The sequence below is a fragment of the Pinus tabuliformis genome, chromosome X (assembly GCF_031772625.1).
Source record: "Pinus tabuliformis cultivar Carrire ecotype Pingquan chromosome X, CPIR1, whole genome shotgun sequence".
In the NCBI taxonomy this organism is placed as follows: Eukaryota; Viridiplantae; Streptophyta; class Pinopsida; order Pinales; family Pinaceae; genus Pinus; species Pinus tabuliformis.
Window position 1 is genome coordinate 149643342 of NC_142308.1, and position 24026 is coordinate 149667367.

The 24026-nt window shown below is 39.5% G+C and overlaps 2 non-coding genes across 2 annotated transcripts; one reads left to right on the forward strand and one right to left on the reverse strand.

The window, feature by feature from the left end:
- Positions 1-16715: 16715 nt before the first annotated feature.
- On the reverse strand, positions 16716-16786 carry TRNAV-GAC (transfer RNA valine (anticodon GAC)). The gene has a single exon. It is a non-coding gene; the product is annotated as a tRNA-Val (tRNA).
- Positions 16787-20490: 3704 nt separating this feature from the next.
- TRNAL-CAA (transfer RNA leucine (anticodon CAA)) lies at positions 20491-20571 on the forward strand. The gene has a single exon. It is a non-coding gene; the product is annotated as a tRNA-Leu (tRNA).
- Positions 20572-24026: the final 3455 nt, after the last annotated feature.

Below are 24026 nucleotides of genomic sequence, written 5' to 3' on the forward strand. Positions count from 1 at the left end.
GTCCACTCCTTTTGTTCTTATGCCTAGCCTCTTCTCTCATTTAGGCTCAATAGTAAGGGAGCATTGATTTTGAGCCCTATTCAATTGATCTTAAACTTTTGCATGATTCTTTTGTAGAGTGGGGTTCTCTCCAAGGCATTTCTTAGTCTTTATGGACAATGTTACTCTATCATTTGCAAATTGTGAGGTAGAGCATACCATCTTCTTTGGAAAGCCTACAAACTTTCTATCCCCAACATCCTAAAGGTGTCCTCAAAATGGAGGATAGTTTTTTATTGGGTTTCCATATACCAAGGTGCAAATTCAAGATCAGTGGAACTAAAGGTTGTCAATACTAAAGATAACCTTGGGGCTTGCTAATTTTGCTCTGATGAATAAAGGCTCCTCATCTTCTTTTGTCATCACCTTGCTTACTTCCTTAGCTCTTGTTTCTTCATGGGTAAACCAAGAGGCTAGTGCCATTAGTTGCATGCCCCCCAATATTGAGTTGGGGTCCCAAAAGTTCATGTTTGTGAGGTTCATATTGTGCATGTAGAAATCAACCAGTTTGGCTTTATCCTCAATACTTGCCTTTTTGAAAAAGTCAACGAATTTTTTGTAGTCTTGGAGAGGTAGAGAGCCACCATTGCTCCTTGAGGAAGATGGCATAGAATTTGGATGGTTGTCTACATTGTATGGATTCCATGGATAAACTTGTCATAGTGGAAAGTTGTATCTATTTTTCTTGTAGTTATTCTCTTAGCCTTTTGTTCTCTATTTGAAGTTGATCCTTCATGATTGACTCCCTTAGCCTTAATTTATTCAATTCCTTGCTCATTTCATACAATTTTTCCTCCATGAGGTCCACATATTCCACCTTCTTGGATCTTGCAATTTGAATCCATCTATGAGTTTTTCCTCTTTCCCTTTCCAACTCAGAGAAGAGTGGTATTGCAATTTTTTCATGTATAATCCTACCTTCCTCAAAAAATTTGTAGTAGGACCCAAGGTCAAGTTGTGGATCATGCCTCTGGAGTTCTTGGAGACCTTCTTCTTTTCCTTTTGATGTGGTTGCCTCTTCCTGTAGAATTTTTGTTGCTCCTATAGCAGTCCTTGTTTCTTCCTATAGCAGCCTTGCTTTTTTTTGTAGTTCCTTTGTTTTCCCTTGTAACAGGGTAGCTTGTGCTTTGAGCCTCTTATATGTGACTACTATAGTGGTGGGCATCCATATGGGTAGCAAAGGTTGTCCACCCTTGGATTTAGGGGAGGTAACCTCTTCAATTTTTCCTTCACCAGGTCCCACTTCTTCTATTTGGTTGGATGATTCATCAATGGTGATAGGGACTTTTGAAGTAGTTTGAGGCTTCCCTTGCCTTATTTGTGTGTTATTTCTCATTTTAAAGTATAAAGGGCCTTGCTTGGCCTACCTTCTCTTGGGCTTGGTAGGTGTGCCAAGTGTGGCCAATGTGGCAACCACCTCTTGTTCTGTGTTTCCCGGTGAGAGGCTTGTTTGCTTATTTTGTCTTCCTGTCCTTTGAGGTTTGGAGGGAACCTCAAGCTTCTTTTCCTCTACTCTTTATTTCTTTCCCTCTTTTTCCTTTATTTCTATTTTCTCCTCCTCTTCTTCCTCTATTTTTTTCTTCCTTCCCTGTTTTTGCTTTTTGCCTCTCTTATTCATTTTCTTCCCCACCCCTCGTACTAGATGCTAGTGTTTCTTCTTGATTTGTGGAGGTAAGGGCTTGTGTCCCAATGAATACCTCCCAGTCCATTTACAAAAACTCAGCCCATAGAACAAGGCTCTTTAGGTGGCTTAAAGCATCCATGACAATGCGCTTGATGAGGCCATGATGGGTAATGCATTCATGCTGCCCTTCTCTCACTTTCTGGCTCATTTCAATGATGGACTGTAAAAGGAAATGTGGAACATTGAGCCTATTTGGAATTGGTAACTATGTCTAGAACCTTAGCTCATAGAGCAACCTAAATTGATAGGTATACATAATGTTGAACCTCCCCTCACAAGATATGTACTTAAGGATGTGATAGGCCACTTCATCCCAAGGGTAAGGGAGGCTCTCTCTTCTTACTCCATTTTTGTCTTACACATTCTTCTCTTTACATAGAAAGAAGTTTTTATTGGTTGTAACACCTATGGCCTTATCCTCCTTGCTCCATTGAACTCTAAAGGGTATGGTGGTTACTCTACTTATGAGCTCTATGTTCAAATGGATTACAAGTTGTCTAACAATACTAGTGGCACTATTTTATCGCTGATAATTGAGGGCCATGGAAAATTCATGGGTTACCTCATTATCATACCCATTTAATTTCTCAAAGAATCCCATCCAATTATGTCGCAGAACAATGTCCATAACAGGTGGATGTTGATGGGTTATTTTGGTGTTTGTGGGTTCTCTTCGATTGAAACCTCCTCCCATTATTGTTGGTAGGAAAAATTTCCTAAGGAAAGGGTTGAAAGCCTCAACAGATTAGGATAAGATAATGAACAAAGAGAACTCAAACAATCATGCCAAACATATGAATTATCAAACATGGATTTGGAGACATACCCGGAGATCTTATGTTATGTTCCCGTAGGGTCCAAACCCTCTGCTTCCTCCAAGATGTGAAAACATGCAAATATATCACATAAGCATATACATAATAGATGATTCAATTTTCATACATATTAATATGTTAGATCATCATATATAAACATATAAACTATCATTCATAATATGACAACATATATAGAGAAAAAGACATGAGCTTCTTTATTGATTAACAACAACAAGTACAGGTAAGATACAACCTGAACCAGGCCAAAGGCACCAACAAAGCCTTCCTCTAGATCCATACAACCTGAGCCATGAATATAACCTCTCTAAAAGATGCAAGTAGATGCTAGATAAGGATGTTGATCATCTATGCAAAGGAAACCAGGGTTTCCTAGAGACTGTGAGTGCAGGAGGCACGGGAAAAGCATACTTGATCTAGGAGAAATCTAGTATAATGTTGATATCCTTCTTCTTGTATTAATTAGGTTCACCCAAGGGGTGTATATATCACACCTCAAATTGGTTATTTTAGTTAGGCCACAAGATCTTGTAGGTGGGCTCTTGGTAAAACCTGTAAACCCCACTTGAAAAAATAACATTTTATTTTATTTTGCCATATTTTAAAAGGTATACGCAGGTATAGTGTTATGGGACTCGCATATGTACGCGATTTAGTATGGGAAGAGTTAAGCGTGGAATTTGAAATACTATTTTTTAGTATAAAGTCAAGTCTACATAGGAAAAGGGATTGCATAGGGCCATAAAAGAGCATCAGGTTTACATGAGTGTTGAATGATGGTATAATAGATTCCTCCTAACATATGAGGTCATAAGGGGAACATGACGGCCGAAATATATTAAGTATAGAGAGAGGAGTCATCCAAAAACCTGGGAGGAGTGTTACAGGTTTATTTGGGCACATCACTCTCGACATTCATATCAGTACAATGACGGCTCATCAAACCCTAATTCAATTGCTACATGCCCTAGACAAGTCATCAAATTGAATGCTTTCATCCATGGAAGTTTCTTAGCCTGAAACCTTACTGAAATACCTCCTTGGGACACCAATGCAGCCTTGGTCATAAGTAATTGCACTGCAGAGTGGGTAGGCCCATTTAGACCTGCACTGCAGTGCACTTAGGCCCACCTGCATTGCAGTGTACTTAGGCCCACTTTGACTTGCGCTGGGCGAGAATGAGCAAAATTGACATAGTATTATGGGAATATTCTCTGATTCTAGAGCATTGTAGAAGGATTCCCATCTCTTATCTCATCCTATGAGGTCAGATTTGGATAGGCTATGGATCAATTATCCCTCTATCCTCTCATCCCTTTCTCCATGGAAACTAACTCCAATTTTGGAAAACCATTCAATGCCAAATTTATGGCATAACCACTTGCATTACCCTATATATTGACCACTCATCATAGTGATCAGGGGGGTTGGAATTTAAAGATTGTAGAGAAATACTATTGGTTTGAGAATTGAGTTCATGTCAAGTAATCTACTGGATTGATGTGCTTTTTGTGTGATGAGGGTTTGGATTGAAGCTTGATGAGTGAAACAGGATCGAACCACTTTGGGTGTAACTCTTCCTTCTACATCAATAAATTTGTTTATTCCTTTTCCCATATTCTTGTTCATATCTATGATGCATATATGTTTAAAAGTTATCTATTCCATTTGATTATAGTAGATAGATCATGTACTTTGATCGTTGTCGTCTTCTGTTTCTGTTGATAGGTACCAATTGAGTGGATTCAGTTCGAGTGGGAGCAACGAGAGAAATTCAAAGGAGATCAAGGAAGCGAAAGATCACAAGTAAGTTCCTTCATCTCATATATCTATTATAGGAAAAGGTTAAACCAATTTCTTTCTGTTGTTCTAAGTGTAACTACCCACTTAGGGAAAATGTGTTTATCAGTAAGTACAAATTCCATATAACAAATTCGTGACTCTACTGGGGAACGACTATTGGTCAAAAAGTGTGCTTGAATGTCTCCTGATTGGACTCTCTGGCACCAGCACAGTGTTGGTCTTGACACAATGCGCTGTAGAGCAGCCTTAGCTTAGAGACAGTGCACTGTCTCCCACTCAGGGTTGTGTTGATCCCTATCAAGCTGAAAAATACACCTTTGGCTTGGTTTTTCCCAAATTTTCTTCTGATGCTGTTTTGAAACCAGCTCACAAAAAGATAGAAAGAGAGATCAACACCTTAGAATTCAGCCTCTTCGAGGGGGCAACCTCCTTTACATTACACAAATGAGAAATTCTTCGATGATTCAAATGAAAAAACCTCCTTTCTATATATAGGAGTCTAAAGAGTCACAATATAACCCAGCCGACCTAACAATAATAATATAAAGCCACAAAAATAACAATAGAGGGATTTTATGGGGCACAGTAATAACAATATGGGGACAATAGGGGCACAACAATATTAATAAGGGATACAACTACAATAGTAATGGGGTAATCACTAGTATTATAGGGACCCAACATGCCCCTCTCTTTCAAAAAAGTGTTGTCCTCAACGCTTGAGTAGTTCTAGATGCTTCTGTATAAAATTCTCATCCTCCCATGTGGAATCTTCAGCAGATAAGTTCTTCCACTTGATAAGATACTCCGAAATTGATCGATTTCGTAACTGTCGAGTTCTTTTTTCTGTGACTGTTTCTGGTTCCAATATAATTTTTCCTTCCTTGTGAAGTTCTGGCAATATTGTTTGAACCGGGAGCTTGTCGTCTATAACCTTCTTTAAACATGAAACATGGAAAACTGGGTGCAATCTAGAAGCTGCAGGAAGCTCCAATTTGTATGCCATAGTACCAATCTTTTGCAACACCTTGTACGGACCATAATACTTTGGTGATAATTTATTATCCTTATTAGCTTGCTTGAGGGACATTTGCTTATATGGTTGTAGCTGTAGGAATACCCAATCACCTACATCAAAACTTATTTCGCTACGATGTTGATCTGCCTGTTGTTTCATTCTATTCTGTGCCAACACGACGTTATCCTTTAAGAGTTGGAGGACTTGTTGTTGATGTTCGATGTGATTTTCCACTGCTTGAATCTTAGAATTTTCTCTTAAATATGATGTGATGGATTGTGGCTGATATCCATAAAGTGCCATAAATGGGTTCATTTTTGTTGCTGTATGGAAGGAATTGTTATACCACCATTCAGTCAGAGGCAACCATTTGAACCATTGTGTCTGTTTATCAGATACAAAGCAATGAAGATATCCTTCCAAACATTTGTTTACTATCTCAGTTTTCGCATCAGATTGAGGATGATAAGATGAGCTATGAGCTAACTGAGTACCAAGACAAGAAAATAATTCTGTCCAAAAATTTCCAGTGAAAATGGGATCTCTGTCACTTGTAATAATCTTTGGGTTTCCATGTAGCTTTTGAATTGTTTCCATAAATGCAGTAGAAACTGTACTGGCTTTAAATGGATGTGATAATGCACAAAAGTGTGCATACTTGGTAAGTCTGTCAACTACCACCATGATGACACTCTTTCCCATAGACTTGGGTAAACCTGTGATAAAATCCATTGAAAACTCCTCCCAACATTGGCTTGGAATGGATAAAGGTTGTAATAGACCCGGTGTCTTAATTGTTTCAACTTTATTTTGTTGGCAAACCAAACATTCCGCCACAAAATTTTGAATATCTGATTTAAGGTCCTCCCAAAAAAATTCCTTCTTAACCCTGTGGTAAGTTTTTAAAAATCTTGAGTGCCCTCCTAAGGGAGAAGTGTGCAATTCCATAAGAATCTTTTGTTTTAGCTGGGAATTCTTATAGAGGTATAAACGATCTTTGTACCATAACAAATCATTTTTCCCGCTAAATGTATCAGACGTATTGGAGTCTTGTTGTAACTTTTGAATAAGTGCCCACACTTCTTCATCATTCTTCCATTCCTCCCTTGCTTGATTTATCCAATCTGGTTGGATAATATAAATGGCGCACAAAAATTCTTCCACATCCTCATCCTTTCTTGAGAGTGCATCTGCCACCACATTTTGCTTCCCTTTTTTGTAGATGATTTCAAAGTCATAACCCAACATCTTTGTGACCCACTTTTGTTGCTATTCAGAGGATAATCTTTGTTCTAAAAAGTATTTAAGGCTATCATGATCCGTTTTTACCTTGAAGTGTCTTCCCATTAGGTAGGGTCGCCATTTCTTAAGTGCATGGAGTATTGGCAACATTTCCTTTTATAAATAGCTTTGTATAAAAACTTTCCCTTGATTGGACGACTTTCAAAAGCAATGGGTCTTTCATCTTGCATTAGAACAACACCAATTCCATTTCTCGAAGCATCACATTCCACAATAAAGGTTTTTGTGAAGTCTGGTGTAGCTAAGACCGGTGCTTGGCACATTGCCTCTTTAAGATGCTCGAAGGCCTTTGTTGCTTCTGGAGTCCATGAAAATGCATATTTCTTCAATAATGTTGTTAGAGGTGCTGCTATTCTCCCATAATTCTTAACAAACTTGCGATAATACCTTGTCAACCAGAGAAATCCTCGCAGATGCTTTATGGATGTGGGGATTTTCCATTCCTTAATGGCTTTAATTTTTCTAGGGTCTACCTTAACTCCTTCATGAGATACAATATGACCCAGATATTCCACCTCTTGTACTCCAAAGAAACATTTGGATCTTTTTGCATATAATTGTTTCTCCTCCAATATTTGTAGCACCCTGTCAACATGTTCAAAATGATCCTTCCAAGACTTGCTGTAGATTAGTATATCATCAAAAAATACTAACACATCTTTTCTAAGGAATGGTTTGAAAATGGAATTCATCAAACCTTGAAATGTTGAAGGTGCATTGGTAAGGCCAAAAGGCATGACCAAAAATTCATGATGACCCTCATGAGTTCTAAATGCTATTTTCGGAATGTCTTCAGTCTTCATTCTGATTTGATGATATCCTGAACGAAGATCAAACTTGGTGAAGTAAATTGATCCATGCAATTCATCCAGTAATTCATCAATGACAGGAATGGGAAACTTATCTTTAATAGTGAGCTTGTTGAGCTCCCTATAATCCGAACACATGCACCATGATCCATCCATCTTGTGCACCAATACTACTGGAGCAGAGAAAGAACTTTGACTCAGTTGAATTATACCAGCCTCTAGCATTTCTGCAACCATACGTTCAATTTCACTCTTTTGGGCATAGGGATATCTTTACGGCTTGATGTTTGGAGGAACACTTCCTGGAATCAGATGAATAGCATGATCATAATCACGAATAGGTGGGAGACCTTTGGGAGTCTCAAATACCTTGGAATGATTGTCCAAGACTTTTTGGAGATCTAGAGAAATAGATGATTCCAATGTGGAAACATCTAGCAAACGTAATTGTGCAATACACCTCTTTGTTCCCTTTTTAGAAGCTTTGTCATGCCGTTAGAGCTGATTATCTTTCCCGATTTCCCTGCAATACCCCTTAATTCAACTTCCTTTCCTTCCACATAAAATTTCATGAAAAGTTCTTGAAAATTAAAAGCTATTGTACCCAAGGATTGTGGCCATTAGACTCCTAGTGAAACATCTGCACCTCCCATTGGAATGGAAAGCATTGGGCTAGTTAATACATATTATCCCATGGATAACTTGATATTATGGCACTTTCCAAAGAGATTTAAGGTAAGGTGAAGGTTAAGGGGAAAGGGAAAAGGAAAGCCCCTCCGGCTAAGGCTCATCAAGAGCTCACATGGGATGAGGCTATTCATCGCTAATAAATAGATGACTATGCCTTGACTAGTGCTGATCCGATGGCGTTTCCCTGTCTTCATTGGTTAAGTATGGGTAATAGTAGTGCTTCTATGCTTCATTGTAATAAGCCTGTGTTGAATAATTTTCCTCTCCCTCTCCCTCTCCCTCTCCTTAACAGTCGAGCACCTAAAGGTCCTTATGGTCGAGCTGATGGTGGCCTTATTAGTCGAGCGTGCTACGCACCCTGCCGGTCCTCGACTAGCACTTATATAATGCTCTTCTGCCTTGATCGACCTACGGATAGTCCTGTTTGCCTGTTATTCATCGTACTAAGTGCTACATAAGTATGTTTCCCTTTATCGTTCCCTAGATCGAGACCCAGTCTCTATTCGAGCAGACCCACTTGCATATCCCCTATATTCAGATTATATATAAGACCTAGAGCTAGAAGCTTACCAGGTTTTTCTTTATCCAGTCAAATAAGCAGTCCCACCAGCTATAGCACATATATATGTTTGAAGTCCATAGCAGCCAGTTTCATAGCCCGTTCTAGCCAGATTCAGACCCATAGATGTTTGGGCAGCGGCTAGGGTTCCAGTGGCTGCTTGGGCTCTTAGGGTTTATTGACCACCTATAGCTATTGTTGCTACCTTTGCCCCTGATGGCTCGGATGAACGCTTTGCTTCAGGAAGGGCGTAGAAACTGCTGCTACCCTTCTAAATGGAATTGGTAGGAATGCTCGCTCAAAATGTGAGAAAAGGTATGCTTTTTGAAGTACTTATTCCCTGATGGCAAGATGGCGTAAGACGGCAAGATAGCGTTGGCAAACCACCGCAACATATATAATGGCAATCGAAAGAAATCAATAGAGATATATCAGATTGCAAATTGAAAACCACTGAATCATATATAATAGAATATTGATCGAATTGGCTTTGAGGGGAATAAATATGGGTAAGTAAGTCGCTCGCTACCTTACCTTCTGACTGATTCTGGTCTTTTCCGGTCATTTCATGACGATCGGTAATGTTCATGACCTTGATCGATCGCATCGTTAACACGGAGCAGGGGGCCCCACTCCAAGCCAAGTGAGATCCGCATCGCATCACCAATCGGTCGGATAGTGGGTGAGCTGCTGTCAAAATAGTAGTAGTAGTTAGTAGTGGTTGACAGGATCGATGCGGCTTCTTGAAATATATATATAGGGGTCGGGGGTATGTCATTTATCACACTCTTTCTCGCTCGATGCAATATTACATATAGAATAAAATCGCTTCGCGTTTCGATTACATAAGAGGCCGCAGAGCTCTAGATCTATATTCATTTCCTGCGCCCCCTCCCTCCATTTTCCTTCCCCTATATTTGAGAAACGCGAAAAGACGACGATCTCGCTCGCGGAAAAGGAGCAGGAGGAGTCAGTATCCTTCCGAAATCGATCGAAAGATTATGAAATACACAACGAGAGAAAGTTGCCTACGGGGAAAAGCACCTAGACAATTCACTTTTGGTACAGAGAAGTCCGCTGGGAGAAATCCATCGGGGCGTACTACGGTTCTTCACCGAGGGGGTGGATCGAAGCGATTGCAGCGAAGAATTGATTCGAAACGAAGCACTTCACCTATGGGCATTGTGGAAAGGATCGAATATGACCCAAATCGTTCCTCTCGGATTGCTTTAGTACGATGGATCTCCGGGGTGCTGCTACGCCGCCAGAGTAGGACTTGCTGCAACACTCCGCGTGAGATCCTCGAACCTACTATGGCCACCATCGGCGGCCTATTTTCGTTCTCCTCCCTACCCGTGGAGATCAAGGACGTTTTATTACCCGCCCTCTCCTCTCCAGAGGCCCAGAGAGAGGCTGCAACTTCCCCTTCCTTACGCTCTTTGGGTTTACCAAGGATAGCGGTAGTTGGGGCGAAGCCCGCTTTCTTCGCTCCGCGAATGAGAGAAGAACTCTTTCAGAAAACAAAGTTCTCTCTTTGCGAGGTCCGAAGGTGGGGAGCGCATAGCGTTCGGAGGGCGCATAGGATAAAACGTAAAGCAGCGCTTTCCCGGCAGAGTGATTGGCGGCAAGAAACTTTCAGGCTTGTTGAAGCTGCTGAGCATAACGAAGCAAGGCCGAAGGCGGATCAAGGGCCGAAAGCGTGCAAAGTCGATCGTGCACCTGTCGTGTGACCCGTTGGTCTTAAGCAATGTATTTTGCGAAGCGACCCCCGAGTAATTGAACTTCGATCGGATGCGGGTATCCAATCCCGCCGCTGGGATGCCCAGCTGATTCCTGGGCCTTGACAAAAGAATGGCCGGCCACCCTTGCCTTGACGTTACAGGAGCAAAAGGCCCGGGGCGTAGCAGGATGAACCAATGTGTGTGAATGAGTGTAAGCTTCGTTGCCCGAACGCGATTGGTGCTGACCACACTAGACTCGGGGACCTGCTGGTAGCAAGAGAGGCCAGGCGGTGACGATTGAGAGGTTGTCACTGAGCATTCCTAGCCACACGGGAAGAGAGGTCAAATGGCAAGGCCATACGCTCGTGGGGCTCCTCGCGGAGTATAGCTCACATCCAAACATCTGATTGGGGAACGGGGCAACGCCCATGAAGCTGAAAGGAAAGGCCTGCCAGGCCGTATGCCCATGGGTGCAGGATTCTTCGAAAAAGCCGCTGGCTGACTCGGAGACCCAGGACCTTAGCTTAGCAACGAGAAGAGATGAGCAGAATTACCATTCTAGCTTATTCCCCGAATGCTCGGGATTGCTTCCCTTCTTCACCTTACGTTGTCAGGTGAGCGTCTTTCAATTTACTTATTGGGTGGGGGGGCTCGAGCCACGTCCTCGCCTTCCTTTCGTCAGGCGAGCCCCCTTGCCTCGCCTTCCTACCGCATCCGTTTAAGGATTCTCAGGATCATCACTCTCAGGATAGGGAGAATTCTCGGGGAGATCCCCGAACCCCCGTTACCGCTCTCTCTTTCTTTGCCACTAACACTACCCCTCCTATATGAATATCACTAGAACCTCTCTCATCATCACTAGGAAACATATCTAATCCTATCATTCCCCATAGCCATAGACCTATCATTCCCCATAGAAAGCTTTATGTCTTTTCTTACAAGGGGCATACAGCGAATCCCCTATGCGAGAGGCCAATGACCAAGGCGAGGGGGCTCTCTGTATCAGTTGAGCCTGCTTGCGCATCCAGAATCGTATCGGCGAGGCTCGGCCAGACCAGAAGGTGATACGCGGTATCCCAAATTTCGAAAGTGTATCCTGGGCAAGGCTCAGCCGGAATAGGTAATGTACCAGCCTATTTAAGCAAGTGTGATTCAAGTGAATGCTGTCTGGAAGGCTTGTCCAAAAGCTCTTTAGTCAAGCTATGTGGGGCAAAGGTAAGTCGTGAAGGTGGTTCAGTTGGTAAAGTTATGTGGACTGGAAGGTAAAGGGGAAGGGTAGGATAAAGGGTGAAAGGAAGGGTAAGGTAGTGTGATCCCGGTCCTGAGAAGAGGGTTCGTTCATAGCTGTCCTTCCTAAGATTCATTAATCAAGTGGTATTAGGGCATGTCTAGGTCTTCAGGTGGGTTAGTCAATAGGTTGGGTAACAAGGGAAGTTAGGGTAAAGGGTTAATATCGCCTCTCCTACAAAGTGTTCCTGGCTGAATCAATTCAATGGGTTGGGCAGGCAGCACTCTGTCCTCCCTCCATATCCTAGGGTGAAGGCGGTATGGTAGGTGGATAGATGAGGCACTAAACTGAAAGCAAGTAGGGATATAAAGGTTATAGGAAAGCTGTAAGAATTCATAATCAATAGTATCCAGCCAGGATTCGCCCGGCCCGCTCGAAAGATCAATCAATAGTTTGATAACTAAGCATTCATAAAGCAAGTTTTTTTGAAAGCCCAGCCCGTCCAACAATGTTATTATAAGTTCAAGTAAGTGAGCCGAGCCGGTGTAGACATATAAAGGGTAATAAATAGCAAGAATGCTGCTATCTTACCACTAATATTATTACAGCAAGCAAAGCCATCCCCTCCATTTGAGCAAACTATCTTGGCAGGAGTCAAGCAAGCAATTTCCTACCCTACCTATTTTATGGTGTATTAACCTATGGAAAAAGCTTTTGGGAGAATCTGTTTCGAACGATTCAACGAATGCACTCGCGGGATTAGATGAAAGAAAGATAGAGCCAGTCATTTACTAGGAACCAGCACCCACCAGGAAATAATCACTTCGGGAACGGGGCGTCCTCCAATCCTTAGCACCTTCTCTATGGCCTTTATTTCCGTAGATCAAAAAGCTTGAGAAGGAAACGAATAAGCCTATGCTTTAGGCTGTAGTTCAGATGGGCTGCGTTACTGCTTTTGTATCCGCGGTGGTGGTTAGGCCAACTGAAGATGCCAGCTTTAGAGTTGGGTGAGCATCCCTGGGCGTTAGAATGAGTCTTTCCTGGAGTCCGTGACTAGAGATAAATAAAAAGAGTTAGGCAAGAGAGAGAATTCCCTCCTTGAATGGTATAGTTCCTCGATCTCCCTACAGTCAATTATCTAGGAAGAAATAGAAAGCGTAACGTCGCGTAATTACGCAATTGAATAATTTAGAAAATAATTGAATTGATGGCTCTTTATTTCTTTGTTCTTCCAATCATTATTTATATATGTAAATAAAGTAAAGCAACTTGTTAATTAGGGGGGGCCAGCCATCCTATCTCCTTTTTCTTAGCTCCTGCCAGCGTTTCGTTTTGGTGGATCAAAGCCAGCCCCAAGCTATCCATCCATGATGCATTGAGTTGGGGTGGATAGAACCATAACCCCGTACCCATTATCGATTGCTGGAATGGCCTTGCTGGAGGGAGGGCTGGATCGGATAGAGAGCTGGGTCAGCTAGTTTGGGATCGATGGATGAGCTGGATAGGTCTGAGGGTGAGGGAGAGATCGGGCACCCGCATGAAATCAGTCGGCGCTACAGCATGCGAATATGTAGAATCTACTTTAGAGCCAGAGGTGGGGGACCAATCCCTTCGAAGGTTTAAAGAAAGTGTTTCTAGCCCGATCTAATAAGTATGAGTTCCTAGTGTGCCTGCCCGAAGTACGGGGAAAACAAAGTGCGGAGCCGCTCCTAGGATGTTTACCTAATGACTTGGAGATAGTCGTAATTACATATATCAAATATAGGAAGCATGCATGCCGCCATGCCATGTCATTTCATCCCGCCCGCCCGGAGAAGCCTATAGCAGTACCTCTTAAGCACCTCATTCAGTATTGGTATAGGGCATATAGTTTCTTAAGGTGGAAAGGGAACACATTCATAAGTAAGGGGGGGGGTAGATCATATCATGCTCTGCCATGCCATGTTATTAACTCTGCTCGGGTCTATAGCCCGTACTTGCCTAAGCGCTTCTTCATTCATCCAAGTAGTATAGGGCAAGTGGTTAGTAAACACAGAAGTAAGGTATAAGGGAAATAAGGGGTTGTTTCATGCCATGCCCATGCTATTCTGCCCGATTCTCTAGCTGCTGGCTGTCCCGTACCTTCCTAAGTGCTTAATGAAGTAAGATTAATAGGGTTTACAGGTCTAGGTCTTAAGGTGGATTGGAAACCACAGAACATGCGTAAAGTAACATAGAGCCTATGAGTGAGCTTATTGAATCCCTTGTATCATTGCTTTCATAGTTATAAGGAGTAATAAGCCATATTCATTGATTACTGTTCTATCGTACTTACAACACACTAGTTCTATAAACACTATGAACTATGATTTGTTTCAGGAATACAAGTAATGATGTAACTTGTACGGGTATAGCTCATACGTATTAGTAGATACGTAAACATAGTGAAATAAAACACACTGAATCTCATTACTCTTATCAAGGCTTGTAGCTAACATAAGCACCAGTATTACAGCTTACATCATGGTATAGATATTCTGGAAATACAATACCCATCCAAGTAGGTACGTATTACTCTGCTTATTGTGCCTAATGAATCACTAGTAAGATGTACAGATCGTGAAGAGTATATTCTCTTTTTTAGGAGTTCCTAGCTTTATAGAGTAATAGATGAACTGATAGAGGAAGAAATTCCTGATGGTAGGTCTAGTTCTGTTAACCTTTTGATAAGTAGTTGTTTCTGTCCTAGGTTCATAGTGTTGTGATATGGATATCGTAGTAAGGGTGCTTTGCCGGCATCAAACCCCTTGTTTCTTGGCTTTTGAGGGTTCTTTGAGGGTAAGGTACTGCATACCAGTGTATCATTTCATCTTGTGAGGGCTGGTTGAACATTAATGAATCTAGTTCCCTTGTTTATTAACTATATGTTTCCTGGTTGTTAAGGGTTGAGTGGTTGCTGTATGGCTAATATGTAAAGATGCTCCTAATTAGAATATGTCAATGGGTAATACCCGTAGGAAGAGGAGTAGGGTAATACCCACCAGAGAAGGTAGGGAGAAGGGAAAGACTAAGACCCTAGAAGCTCAGAAAGGAAGAAGAAAGATTCACCTACCTACTTCAGAAGGAAGGTCAGAAGGTTGAACTCATATAGATTAGATTCCGGTACAGACAGACAATAAAAGAAAGATTCCGGAACCATCCATATATAGCAGCACAAGGTTTAGATTCGATATAATGGGAACCAATCCTATTCCTTCCCATTGGGTGGGACCACTACAAAGAATTGAATTGGAAGGTTTGGTAACGAATAAGAAGCTTAGATAATCAGGGGTTTTTAGAGAAGGTTAGGAAGGGACCAATAAGAAAGGGTTGTTAGAATTCCCACTAATAAGGATGATAAGAAGGTAGGTAGGGTACAGAAGGAAGGTTGAACTCATACACCTACTCATTCATCTAATAAAGCTTATATCATAAAGGTAGGAAGGGAAGACTCATCTACTCAGAAGCTAGGGAAGATGATTCAGCTATCCATTTTCAGCTTAGAGGGTAGGTAGGTAATGATATCAATGAAGCCTAATCCTCTCACCTCTCATCTAAGAAGGCTATGGATTGATCGTTCAACTCTATATGGCTCTAAGAAGGCTAGGGCTGCTCCGAATGAGGGAAAAAGTGATATCTAGTATTTCCGGGCCAGATGCCAGCCAGATGATCAAGATGTGATTGAGTAATTAATCATGGATGGCTGCTTCTTCACTATCGAACCGATTCAATGGCCATTTTAGTGTATAAACACTTTTTTACCTTAGATGATCCATAATCCATACTATCTATATGATAGAGTTGGTACGCACCACAGCTGGGCGAAAAAAGAGATGCTCTTCAATGGGCTTATATGCATTATCGGCGTGGATTAAGCCCACCGTGGGGGTATTCAACCCTGAGGCTGAGGCCACCTTGAGCGGCTTGTAATCGTTCTCGACCCGATAATGTCCTCTCGTCAACCAACAACTCCACCTTTGGATAGAAGAATGGTTTATAAATTCATCACTTATCCAGATTGGCTGAAGGAAAGTACTGTAGTGGAACTAATTAATGACTGTGTCCTTTTCGTACGACCACCCTTGGGAGTACCTGAATAAAATGATTTTGCATCACTGTTCTCCAGGGTCCTGGAGGGTGGTGTCGTATATTCGCTCGTGTTGTGCTACGGGTCATCCAATTCAATTGATGTCAATTTTGATTCGGATGATCCAGAGGAATCATCATTGACTATGCAATAAAAACTTTTCGAATGACCGGTGGAGATAGATTTAGCTAAAGAAAAAGCTTTTATTGCGACCCGATATGCTTTTCCCTTTCGAACATTTTTACGAATTTCTTTTTTTTGATCTAGAAGTACGCTTTTTTGGAACTGCCATAAGGAACAATGGGGTTAATTCATATATTGTGATGTGAAAGACATCTTATGTATTTCATTTATTCATTTCTCTCGTAGATAGATAACTCTGCATATTCTTTATCTAAATATGCTGCAATGTGAATCAATCCATTCTCTCGACAAAAATGTTAAAATAATAATGGAATCTACCAATTTAAATTGAAAGGTCAATTTTCATGATATATTTTCATATATTTTATATGACATATTCATATAACAATCGATCTTCAAATTGATATCTTTCTCATCATTTTCTGAATGAGTTTCGCTCGGTCCTTGATTCTTCGAGATAATCTCATCCTTCTTGTTCTTGTTCTTGCCATATCCTGAATTTAAACTAATGGGATCAAAATCCCGATTGTAATATCTTTTCAATTGGAAAGATAGTAAAAGATGCGGAAATCTCAACCAATTTTGAGTGAAAGGCTTTAAATATTCTTTCGGTGTTTCATTTCCAAGTTACATAAAGTTATGGATAGGAAAGAGTTTAATCGAATAGAAATTTTTTCTATCAATCATACTTCTTTGATGATTGAAGCGATATATGAGGATCGATAATGTAAGTACTACTATACCTTTGACAAAAAAATATGGAAGGGCTTACATTAGGTTTAGGGATAATCAGGCTCGAACTGATGACTTCACCATGTCAAGGTGACACTCTACCGCTGAGTTATATCCCTTCCCTACTCTCATCTGGAAGGAGAACTGACTTATGAATAATATCTTACCAAAGGGTCGAGAGACTCAACACAACTATCCCACTATTTTATCTCGAACAACTTGAAGCCAGACCTTCCTTCTTTTCACACTACTACGAAAACAAATTGGAGCCTATTCTGAGTGAATCCTGTAGAAAGTAGTATTTCATACTGATTCGAATCATAACATATGGTCCCGTAAAATCAGTAATATTTTACCTATCTTGATCAAGCAAGTTTCACATGAACTTGAATCAGCATGTTTGATCCGATCTAGCACTAGTGCGTACAGAAAGAACTCAATATTGTTTGGAAGAACAAGGAGAACAAGATCGAGTCAAGATTATACAGAGATGATACGGATTAAATTGTTCTTCTTGCACCAAGGAGAAGACCCTATGCAACTGTTAACTACTTTATAGAAATAAAGTGAAATCCTACCGGAACAGAATTTGTAACTAGCACTGCTATCCTCTCGTCTAGCGAGCAAATATTTACCCCCGTGGATGGAAATACTTCTTGATCTGGATCGATGTAAGAGTACAACTACATTTCCAAAATCCATGTTGTCTATTCGGAACAAGTTGACCCCTTCACTCTCTCGTGGTACAATCCTCTTCCCGCTGAGCCCTCACTTTTCCACCGGTCCACAGAAACAAGATATAGGACTGATGCCGTTCATCAGTTCATCATATCAGATCAAAAATCACTTTCTTTTCCGTATACTCTCCCTGGTATCGGTTGCTATTCGTGTGGACTTACGCAGTTGATTAGATCATATCTCAGATAGATATGGATATATATCTCCCTCAACATAGGTCATTGAAATGATCTTGGACAACCCCAACAAAAGCACGAAAGCTAGGATCTTTCATTAAATTGATTCCTATTCAAATTCGAACAGTGTATAACCACATGGATAAGATCACATTAACCTGTCAATTTCGAATCCAATTTGTGATTTGGAGGAATGATATATCGAGATATCAAGAAGGAATTAGCATGTAATAATGTCGATTCATACAAAAAGAGTATTTCTTCAGGCACTGTACTTATAGGATGGGAATAGAGAAGGAAGAGGGAATCCCGAAGATTTTGCATAATATTTTTGATCGAAAAGGACATATAGGATTCATTAGTGTTTGGTTAGAATACAAAAATGTGTTTGACTTAATTGGTTCTAGCTATTGTTTGAGACATAATGTATAAAGGAAGGGAATATTAATATTATCGAACAACGAGAATAATCCAATTTATCTTACTTCGAAACAAAAAAAAAATTGAACGAGAAGCCGTATGAGGTGCAAATCTCATGTACGGTTTTGTAGAGTGACAGTGAAGAAAACTTATCTGTCAACTTTTCCACTATCACCCCCAAAAAACCAAACTCTGCCTTACGTAAAGTTGCCAGAGTACGATTAACCTCTGGATTTGAAATCACTGCTTATATACCTGGTATTGACCATAATTTACAAGAACATTCTGTAGTATTAGTAAGAGGAGGAAGGGTTAAAGATTTACCTGGTGTGAGATATCACATTGTTCGAGGAACCCTAGATGCTGCCGAAGTAAAAGATCGTCAACAAGGGCGTTCTAGTGCGTTGTATATTCTTACTCATCTAATACTTGTATCATTTCATGATGATGCCATGTGAATTGCTAGGAACATGTTAAGTATATAGCTAACCTAATAACGAATGTTTTGTAAGGGGACTAGAGCAGGCTACCGTGAAAAAAAAACACGATCTTATTTTTCATTGGAACTATTATATGTCCAAGGTTCAATATCAAAATCATTTTCGAAGTTTTCCCTGATTGTTTCAACAGAAAATTCAAAAATACCTTGACCTTATTAGAACGGGTTCAAGTCAAATAACAATGATTTGAAACACTTTTTTATAGACTATTTTGTAAACCTAAGGACTTGATCGTATAGATATGTAAAATACAGGATTTCCAATCATAGCAAAAGAAAGAAAGGGAACGGATACTCAATTGGGAGTGAGTAAACAAAATTATATGCATAAAGAATATATCTCATCTATGCAGATATAATAATGTGGAAAGTCGTATTCGACGAAAGTTGTATGTACGGTTTGGAGGGAGATCTTTCATACCTTTAGAGATCCACCCTACAATATGGAGTAAAAAAGCAAAAATAATTGATTTTCAGCCTTTATGAAATAGATTCTTGAACCTTTTTCACACTCATGTCACAGCGAAGTACTGCAGGAAAAAAAAAACTGCAAAATCCGATCCTATTTATCATATTTGATTAGTTAACATGGTGGTTAACCGTATTCTTAAAAACGGAAAAAAATCATTGGCTTATCGAATTCTTTATCGAGCCATCAAAAAGATTCAACAAAAGACGGATAAAAATCCACTATCTGTTCTACGCCAAGCAATACGTAGAGTAACTCCCAATGTAACAGTAAAAGCAAGACGTGTGGGTGGATCGACTTATCGAGTTCCCATTGAGATAAGATCAACCCAGGGAAAAGTACTTGCCATTCGTTGGTTATTAGGGGCATCTCGAAAACGTCTGGGTTGAAATATGAATTTCAAATTGAGTCACGAATTAATGGATGCTGCTAGAGGGAATGGCAATGCTATACGCAAAAAGGAAGAGACTCATAGAATGGCAGAAGCCAATAGAGCTTTTGCACACTTTCGTTAACTCATAAACAGGATCGAGATCTACCTATCTATATAGTGGATTTATATATTCTGATAAATTAGAAATTGATTCCCGTTCAGATCGGACAATATGTTTATCGGAACAAAAGAGAAAAAATAAAAAGAAAAAAGCATAATTCATAGATAGATCTAAGTCCTCTTGGGAAGGCTTCCTTAAGGAAAAAGGAGATAGATTATGGAGGAATATTCGATCTTATTCATGAGATTATGTAAATCTCCTAAACTTGGAAGTTAGAAACTTTTTCTACTCTTTCGAAGATTGAAATAAATTACTAATTCATGATCTGACATGTACAAAGTGAAAACTTCATTTTCAATTATACCTTGAGATTTTTTGAAAGAGTTTCATTTGCTTTTCTTCCATTCTGGTTTATGGTCTTTCTGGCTATATGGTCTATCCAGGGGAAAGATTTAGCTTCAAGAAATAGTAAATGATCTCATAGATACACAAATGTATAACTCTCCAGGAATTTGGATTGTGCTTATATCCATAATTGTAGGAATTGGGTCCGAACTTTACTTTTTCCAGTCTCTTTTCATCAATGGACCCCTTATGAAGGGAAGAAGTGCGATTAATTTTACAAATTATTACCTCTCTAATAAAATAGATTGAATAGATATCTATCTTTCTTTTTTATAAATGTTTCTATGGACATGTGGAAAAGAGAAAGAAAAGGACTGTTACCCCTACCTCCACTCGGACCAAGACATCACTTTTACCGAAAAAAGTTAAAGTTTTTGAAAATATTTTTTATTTTGTACCATATTCAATTCTTTAGGTTTATATTGAATTGAAAAAGAAAGGATGTTCATTCATTCGTCTTGTTTTATAGGAAATCTCCTCCAGATAATTTTTTTTTTATGATGAACCTATATGACCAATCGTATATCAATACTCGAATACGCTATCTCTAACATATGTTCATTCATAGATCAGGATATTTTTCATATATATATATGAATGGAATAGAATTTCCTTTTGGGATGCCTTGATGGTGAAATGGTAGACACGCGAGACTCAAAATCTCGTGCTTAAGAGCGTGGAGGTTCGAGTCCTCTTCAAGGCATAATATTGCTCATGCTTATTGAATGAGCAATATTGTGGCAAATCTCATAGAGTATCTCAATAGATTGAGATAGATTCTCTGTTGATACGAGGTATTCCGACGATCGATTACCTACAAGTTAACGCTGTTGGAATAGGACAGTGGATCACAGGTAGGATCAGATCTTCTCTACCTAATGAGGAGTCCATTCCGAATACACCCTCGTATTATGAGGTATATTTCATTAAGGACACAGATTGAGAAGATCGATACATAGATTGACCAGATACCACCTCTATCAAGATCTTGCAATATACAGGAGTTACGACCGAACCTCACCAACTATATCCATGTCGGATCCTGTGACTCTATCCTTTCCTCTCTTCAAATAGTGTGGAAAAAAAATAATGCTAGAACTGAAATCGAGGAAATAAGGAGTAAGCATAGTCTAGTTAACTTAATGAGATATTATTAGACTATGCTTACTCTTACATGGTCGAGATCTCGGAGTGAGGAACCTCAAATTAAAGATCTATCAAGTCTTTATAGGATCTTAAATTGGAGCATATGTAGAACCTCTCATTGATTCCCACGACCCTACTGCCCGGTCAATTTTCTTTTACTTCATTCCATATTCTCCCAGCTGATATCAAATCTTAATCCTGTTGTATGAATTGAGTGTTCAATTTCATTGGGAAAAAGCCATTTATTCTCCAACAATGTCTTTGTAATTTGATCCAATAACATTTTGTTAGATAGGAACAGATTTGATAAATATTGATAACTCTTGAATAGAGTATTATAAAGAAAAGATTCATTAGATAATAACCTATTGGTTCCGAGCCATCTTTGGCGATGAATTAACGATTGGAAGCGGTCAACCCTTTCTCTCGAATTTTCGGTCAACCAACGGTTATATGAATATATAGGAAAATATGGCTGCATACGTTCCAATTGGATACCAATCGCTTGAATGTGTTTGAAATGCTCGATATGTCTATGTCTAAGAGACAATGGTTTCCACCAATTCATGACCAAAACCGAATTGATCGTGGATTTTGAATCATATCTACGAAAAAACTTTGGATACTTTTTTTAGGGAAAAAATCAGGTTGTGCTATTAATCTTCTTGCACCATAAGTAATATAAAGCCTTTTCAGCAGTTCTTCATTTGCGAAAAATTCTCGGCGTGAAAACACAGGGCGCTGCTCTTGAAATAGGAAGGAATCCCAAAGAAATCGTCTTCCTATAAAGAATAGTGGTTTCTTAGAGTATTTATATTGCTTCGGATATTGTATAGGAAATAGAGATCTGTCCATCTGCCGTTTTCTTAACGATCCGAACTGATACGAAGATCCCAATGAATTGGGTGTTTTTATATGATCGAATCTATTACTGCGAAGAAAACTAAGACGCCAGATCTTAGGAGTCCAAACTACATTCTTTATTAATTCTTCATCCATATCCATTTGTTTTGTGCCGGGAGTAAACTTCAATTCATATTCTTTCATAAATCGTATTAGATCTAGATTATCTCTCATTTTGAGTTGAGGAGCAAATGTGATCTGATCCTTATCGGACTTACCTCGACATATTCCTAACCTAGAAAATGGAAACTCCACCAGAATACTTTCTAAAAGACTAGAAGCTATATCAAGATCATGCTCAGCTAATTTATCGAAAGGAATCCAATTCTCTCTATTTCGTTCTGATATAGACCAAGAATCTCGAGCCGTTGATCCGGCCAAGCAACCCAAAATATGGGGAAGTATGGTCAATTCCTTCATAGTTGTTTCGGCAATCGAAGTTTCTAAATACCATTCGGACAAATAACAAAACCTTTTCTTCCATAATTCCTTTTTGGTAGATAGAGGATTCATGGGAGAATTTCTTCTAAGCGTATTTTGTATAAAAGCCTTTCCTGCTTTGTAGATAATTCTTTCGTCATTTTGACTGGATCCAACCTGATTATCCATAGATTGTAAATGAAAAATTTGCCTATAAATAGCGGATCGAATTGTATTAGTGTCTATAACTGATTTATTTCGGGTAATACTAAGTATTAAGGCTTCATTGGCCAGTGCTGCTAGATCTCGTGCAGCATAATCTATGGTTATAGATCCAAATTCATCGGGAAATTTTCCCGAGTATAATCCTTTGCTACATAAAAGAATAGGAAATTCCCTTTGTCGTTGTGGGATAACAAGCATTCGAATATTGATCGATCTATCTAATCGATTTGGAGCTATTAGAGCTGGATCCACTCTTTGGGGGATATGAGTCGAAGCAATAACAAGAATATTTCTCATAGAATCTTTTTCACCATCTCTAAATCTAAAGAGATTGTTCATTAATACACTAAGGAACAAGTCAGTGAAGCCAAAACCAAATAAATAGTTAGTTGCGTCATTTAAATTCAGTTCATGAATGTTTGGAATCCATATTATGCGAGGAGACATGCTTTTCGCCAATTCTAAGGCCATCTCTAAATCTAAAGAGATTGTTCATTAATACACTAAGGAACAAGTCAGTGAAGCCAAAACCAAATAAATAGTTAGTTGCGTCATTTAAATTCAGTTCATGAATGTTTGGAATCCATATTATGCAAGGAGACATGCTTTTCGCCAATTCTAAGGTAATATGGAAATCTTCCATTTTGTCTTTCACAAAAGGATCAAACTCAGTAGGAATACATTCAACAGGGTAATCTAAATACTCACCATACCAGAGCTTCTTCAGAGATATTCTTATTAAAGGAACATATGAGTTTGCTGCTAGACTTTTGACCAAATAGGATCGGCTAGTTCCCATAGGACCTATCAGTAAAATCCCTTTGGAAAGTAATGATCCTGAGTGGAGTGAGAAAGGTTTTCCATGAAATGTGGGGTTGGTTTGACACAATATTATTTGTTCCTCCATTTGCAACCATCATTTGAAACTCTGGTGCTGGATATAAGAAGCAATTCAATTCTTTTGCTACCTTACAATGAATAAAATTGTGGGTACTTCCTGCATCAATCAACACTATTACCTTTTTCTTCTTGATTTGTCCTTCTATCTTGATGGTTTGAGGAGTGGTAATTCCCGCCAATGAATTACAAGATATGGTCGGATTCATTTCTTCTTTATCTAGGCTTTGTTCCTGGAGTATATCCTCTTCTTTTGACCTTTATTGCTCCTTTTATTCTTCCTCTTCACAATCTATGTAGAATAATTTCTTCTCAACACACTTATGACCTTTAGGGTATTTGCTATCACAATTGTAACAAAGCCCTTTTGCTCTTTTTTCTTCCAATTTTTGTGGTGTCAACCTTATAGGTTGTGGAATACTAGGGGAAAAAACACTTCCATCTTTATAGTTGTGAGTGGTATGCTTCCTGGTTGCCATAATTTTTCTTTCCATTTTTCTTGCTAACCTGAATGCCTTCTCTAATGAATCAGGTTCGCAAAGGCGAACATCATGCTAGATATTATCC